The sequence below is a fragment of the Orbicella faveolata genome, unplaced genomic scaffold (assembly GCF_042242905.1).
Source record: "Orbicella faveolata isolate gen_17 unplaced genomic scaffold, um_ofav_v1 contig_46, whole genome shotgun sequence".
NCBI classification, from domain to species: domain Eukaryota; kingdom Metazoa; phylum Cnidaria; class Anthozoa; order Scleractinia; family Merulinidae; genus Orbicella; species Orbicella faveolata.
In genome coordinates, this window is record NW_028301576.1 from 29,450,962 (window position 1) to 29,457,500 (window position 6,539).

Genomic DNA, 6,539 nt, shown 5'->3' on the forward strand with positions numbered 1-6,539 from the left:
TTGCTATCTTATGCTAACATACATTGTAAATTTAAGCAACTATAGAGAAAGATCTTAATGACATGACAACGAAATTTTGCTAGCAAAACACGAGTGTCAGTTCATAACGGTACCAAAACTCTGTCAATATAAAGCTTGTCAGGCTCTGCACGACTGAAAAATGCAAGCTTACCGGATTTTCTTGCCTCAATCAACTTCTTAAACTGCTCCTTACGCCTTTAAATGATCTCCTTCGGTAAGTCCGCTGAGATGCCAAACTGAGAATCTTTCAAAAGACTTGACTTGGAAAAGATAAATTCTCGATCTTGATAACTCAGAAACCTCGCTATTATCGCTCTTGGCTTTGTCTCTACGTTTGTTTTTCCTACTCTATGCACCCTTTGGAACTCAATTTTTTGAACTTCTCCTGGCTGAATCTCCAGCACTTGCACAAAGAATTCTTGAAGAACGGATTGGGTATCTTCCTTAGTGCCGGTCTTCTCTTCTATGCCATAAAAAGGAAGATTCTCGTGCCGTTGATAAACCTCCGCTTACAACAATTGATCTTGTAGATCCTTGTATTCATCATCGCAGTAATTCTTAACTCTATCATCAGCGGTCTTACTTGCTTCAACAATGGAATTCAATGCTTGGAGGCCATCATCTGTATCTTTAATGGCACCCTTCGACTTCACCTGATCTTGTTCGAGAAAGAATAAGGTCAACTTTTGCATCAAGGTTGTGAGTCATTTCTATGTGTTGCAGAATTTTGTCCCCTGAAGACGACACTAAGTCAACGTTCAAAGGCTTATCTCTGGCCTTTTTTTCTTCCAGAGACCTCAATTTGTTGTCAGAGGTACTTGAATTACTTCCACGCTTTTTCCTTTTAAGATTTAAAGTAGCATCGGCCATAAAGCACCTTGGTGATACCCTGTCAAAGGCTGTCAGATTGCCTCTGCATTTTTACTTTCCCAACAAGCATTTCCCAGCCCATGATTGAAGATAGGTTTTCGTAGCAATGCATGTACCCTAATTGCAGTGAAATTTGGGGCTTTCTGCTTCCAGAATAAATTAGATTTGTCACTTCTCTGTAATCAACTTCCAGATATATGGTTTAGTTTCTTTGTTAATGCCATCTGTGATGGAAATGAGGTTTATGATGAACTGTATAGCAATACTGCTGTTTACCTTGATGTAGAAGATGTTGTCAATGCAGTAGGGGATTTATTTAGTGTAGAATCAGCTGATCAGATATTTGCATTTACAAATGCTAATGAATTTCAGGATTCAGTTGACCACATCAAAGGAGTGATCCAGGTATCATATACAGACAACTATGGTGTGATGATTTCACAAAATATGACTGTGGGGGTTTTCATCAAGAGCAATGGCCTTTGTACCATTATTGATAGCCATCAGCATGTGAACAGCAATGGGGTGGCATGATCATCATGGCAAATGATCCCAAGAAAGCTATCACTGAAAATGCCAATTGCTGGCTCAAAAATCAGAATCTCACTCTGGATCTGGGGACCCTAAACTGGGTGAAATATACAACGTAATAATTCCAATAGTTAAAAAAAATACAAGTCGAGAATCAATGAATATTTTTTCAGGCCCCAGTTTCTATTCCCAAATTGCTGAAATTTTGTCAAGGAGCTATTCAACAATTATAAAACATGGTACATAATAAAGATATTATGACCTTGAAAATCAACATGACAATGTTCATTAACTTGGTTGCAAATAAGTGTGCAAGTTAGAAAATAGCAATACGATTTACTTGCATTTGGTAGACACTGTGTATGACTTGAGTTTAGGTGTGAGCATTTCATCTGTGTCCATAACCTTGCTGTCCTTCTTGAGGTCTCTCTTGACCTTAGCATTCATGAACTTGTGTTCAGTAACTTTGGAAGTAAGGCTTTGAAAAGTCAATCCACGACTTCACAGTTTGAGGCAACTTTGGCTGAGGATAGAGCGGCAATAAGCAACCTAAAATCTACTTCCAGTTCCTTGTTAGTAAGCACAGAACTCCGACACATCTCAAGAAATTTTGTAGGAAACCTTTTTAGGTTTGAGTCGCATGTGAACTCACATACATTATCATCTACATGCCTGAGGAAAGGAATAAGTTCAGTTCTTGGAAAAACAAGATTTCCTTCATCTAAGTTTTGCAGACTTGGTTAAAGGGATGATTTGTCTTCCATTGTAAGGTCCTGAAGCAAATCAAGGTCGAGCTCCATAATTCCCTTTCTCTCACGCAAAACCCTCCCATGACGTTTCCTCCATTGTAAAAATTCTCTTCGAAGCTTAATCATTCTGTGAAGTGCCGCTCCACAAGATCTGTAAAGGGTTTCATCTGACTCCATACACAGCCTCGATCTTCTTGTATCCAAAGTTGTATCAGACATTTTCTGACCCTGAATATGTGAATGGACACAGGTATAAACCAATTCATGAACAAGGCTAATAACTGCATGGACCACTTTGATGTTGAAATGTTGGCTGACTAAAAATCTTTCAACAATTAACCGCTTCTGGGAAGACTCCAGATTGAAAATTTGACAGTAATTTCATCCAAGCTGCTGAGAATACAGCTGTCCTATTTTGCTTATCTGGTAACTTAGATAAGTCACTCACAAGTGTTGCACCCTGTCCCTTCTCCTCTCATGCTTGCTAGTAATTTCTCCCCTTTCCCTCTCCCTTCACAACTGCCAAGCAGACTTCTCTAAAATCAAAAGTTGATTGACGATTTCAAGATCCTGATAAAGGTATACTCAATTATTTCTGCTTTGGAGCAATTGACGTCCTCTTCTCGAGTCTGTCTTGTTTTCAACATCTTTCCAGATTGTTGCAAGCTCCTCTGTTTTCCATTCATTTGTGACGTGAACTTCAGGGAAGAAGTCAGCCGCATTCTCTTGAAGGCTTATTTCAAGCTCAGTGTCTTGTGCATGTGACTGTAGGGGAAGCCTTAGAGCTTCTACATACTGTGCCTGCTGGACTTGCAATTCACTTTCTACTGATTTTAAAGAAAACGACCAATTTTTTAAGTTTACAAGACATGTTTCGACAGAACTTCTGTCATCTTCAGTTGAATGATTACAAAGCAAGTTGAATAATGAGTAGACAAAAATGCTAATTAAGACAAATAGTAATAAAAGAACTTGAAAAGGTGTAAATTAAAAGGATAATTTTAGATTTACATGGTGTAATTGCTGATTAAGGCAAGGTAGTTCTTTTTTAATATGGATAGGCTCCTTTATCTTGAGTTGAAAGCTGGTAGTGGCGTGATCTAAAATATGAAAGCAGTCTACTGAACACAGTGAACGACAACGTTCAGAATTCTGAAGATATTTCAAAATGTGAGAGGCCTTATCAACGGCTAAGTGCTCACGTACACATGTGGAAAAATGTCGGGTGGTTTTCGCCAAAATAACAGGCATTACACCCCACACATGTTAACTTATAAACCACATGTGAACAAAGGCCAGCGTGGATAGGGTCTTTCACACCAAAAAGGTTACCTATCTTAAAGGAAGAAAAGACTAATTTGATGTCTAAATCATTACAATAGCCCTTGATTAAGTGTCAAATCTTCTTCTGAGTGATGACAGAAAAATGGTCTATGTACAGCAGCTTAAAGTAAAACGTGGGTGAGGTGGTAAGGGGGTAGCCACGGGGACAATGATTGCTATGGGTCCCAGTGATGTAACGGTTAACCACTTTTTCAATTAAATGGGCAGGGAAAAGGTTCTTTTTGAGAATTTCAGTAAGGTTGGTTATGTCCTTGTGTAACCCCAACTAAGTGTTGTTGATCTTGTAGGCCCTGTCAACAAGAGTCCTAATGAGACCTACTTTATATGAGTACAAGGTGAAGCTAAAATAATTAGTTAATAACCCAGTAAATGTTTTCTTACGGTAAACCCTAGTTAGGAAAAAATTAGAGTCACTATTATCAATAAGAACATCTAGAAAGGGTAATTTGCGATTAAGTTCTTTTCCATAGTAAACCTTATGTTGGGGTACCTCAAGTTAATGTAGTCAAAAAATATAACAGCATCGTGCTCCAAGTGAAATAAACAAAAAGTGTCGTCAACATACCTACGATAAAATAAAATTTTAGAGCATTGAAAATTGTCCAACCATACGTACGTATGTGAGCATTTAGCCATTGATAAGGCCTCTCACATTTTGAAATATCTTCAGAATTCTGAACGTTGTCGCTCACTGTGTTCAATAGACTGCTTTCATACTTTAGATCACGCCACTACCAGCTTTCAACTCAAGATAAAGGAGGCATCCATATTCAAAAAGAACTACCTTGCCTCAATCAGCAATTACACCATGCATTTGTCCGTATAGTCCGAGAAGCATAATGAGTTCTTTTCCACTAGAAGGTTTTTCACAGCACGAAATAACTTGACCTGGTTGTTAGAATTCTGGCTGATAAAATCCGTTAGAAAAGCTGATTTTGCTTCTTTCAGCAAATGCATAACATGGTTTTTGTGTCATTTGAATAAAACGAGATTAGCGACAGACCTGGTAGTTCTCCATCTCCTTTTGGTGCGCCTGCGTGCTCTCTTAGCCTCACAGATTTCCTCCGAGTACCAAGATACTTGGGGTCTAACCGTGACAGTTTTGGTTTTTAGCGGCGCATGACGATCAAGTAATCCAGCAAGCGTGGTGTTGTAACAGTCTATCAATTTCACAGGCTCAGATGGTGGGTCCTGGCACAATCCTGAAGCAGACAAATCCTCCATAAATGCTGTTATGTCAATAGCCTTTGTTTTCCTAAAAGATGCCTTCTTTCATGACAGTTGAGGTATCAAAATATTTATAGTGAAAAGTGCTAAACAGTGGTCAGAGAAATAGGTACCAGGTCGGACATCTTGTATAAGATCAGAATTCAAAGTTCTGGATATCAGCAAATCCAAAGTGTTCCCAGAGATATGAGAAGGAAAGTCGATATGCTGATGTAAGCCCATCAATGACAGTAGGTCTAAAAAGTTAGCCACGTCGTTGTCAGTCTTGATATTAACATGGATATTAAAATCACCAGCCAGCACAAGAGGCTCAGTTGTCATGACAACCGATTCTAGGCAGTCAGCAAATTCTGTGACGAACATACCCACAGTAAGTGGATGACTTGATGAGTAGGGCGGCCTGTAGATGACAACTAGGCGGAGATGCGCAGAGCCGGACACACTAATCCACTCAGAGTACTCAAAGGTATCACAAATACCTGCTCTAGCTTGTTTAACAACAAGCGAGTCCTGAGCCAAAATACCAGTGCCGCCACCATTTCTGTCTGGGCGAGGATGATCAAATAGCTGATATCCTGGCGGTGTAGCAGCAATCCTAGCAGCGGAATCAGCAGATTTCAACCAGGTTTCGGTAATAACAGCAAAGTCGACTTTAAGATCACAAACATAGTCAACAAAGTCAGGCCCTTTGTTTCTAATTGACTGGGCATTCAAGACACAACACCTTATTAGCCGTGGTCTATTGTTGTAAACAATTGCTGCTGCAGTCAATGGAACTTGAACCAAATTTGAATAATGGTGCGACCGATCTTTTGGTTTCATCTTTGTACTGTTTGTAGGTAAAGACTCTATCTTATTCCCGTATTGTGGGCCAGGATTCATAGGCACATCTGAGTAGATAGTAATGTCGATGGGTGGATCGTGTCCAGCCACTAGCAACGTTGTCTGGCCATGCTTCGACCATTTTGAAAAACCCACACGAGATCTTCGGAGTCCGTGCTTCGCCAAAGAGGCAGTTCATGGCCATGAATAATGACATCCTATTTCCCTGTGAAATGGCCTGGCAGTTATCTCTGATAGCTTCTTTCCACTCAGTAAACTGAAGTGAGCAGTCTGTTCAACAGTAATTTGAGTTTCGATCAACCTTGTACTTATACATCTGCCATTACAGAGCCACTCTCGGTAAAAGTAAATGTATGAGATGTGCAACTTGATTCTTCAGTCGTCAGGAGCAAACATACTGTCTTTGTTCATTTTTTTAAGAATGCAGCAGTCAAAAAACTCCTAAAAGTGATTTAAATTTAAAAATTGTGTAGTGTAACGTAGTGCAGTACAGTGTAGTATACAAGTGCGACCGTACGTTCGAGCTAAACGACTGCGCTTTTTGAGCTACTCAAAAAATTCAGAATAATCGAGATAAATAAAATAAAGTTACCTAAAAATAACACTAAAACCCACAGAGAAGGAGACGGTTTCTTAGTATAGCCCTTAGCGAGTAATACTAATAACGTATGACTTATGCAAATTTTTTAAGAGGAAAAGGGGGCGTTAACATTTATTCAGCCATTCCCTTTTACATCTTAACCCAACCCTTACTGGGAATTCCTCCGTAGACACCTGGATTCAATAAAAGTCTGCAAAATCCTCACAGAAAGAACAATTTAAATAAAAACAGAGATGAAATGGCAGGCCAACCATACAAAAACAATTTTCTAAGATGTTCATGAGATTGGTTGCCCTTTTGTTTCCCATCTCTAAAGAAATTAACCTGAAATCACTTGTTGGAACTTCTAGCAA

The 6,539-nt window shown here is 39.2% G+C and overlaps 1 pseudogene; it reads right to left on the reverse strand.

Annotated features, from left to right (window-relative positions):
- Window positions 1–209: 209 nt before the first annotated feature.
- On the reverse strand, window positions 210–1,017 carry LOC149099553 (uncharacterized; annotated as a pseudogene).
- Between the last annotated feature and the right edge of the window lie 5,522 nt (window positions 1,018–6,539).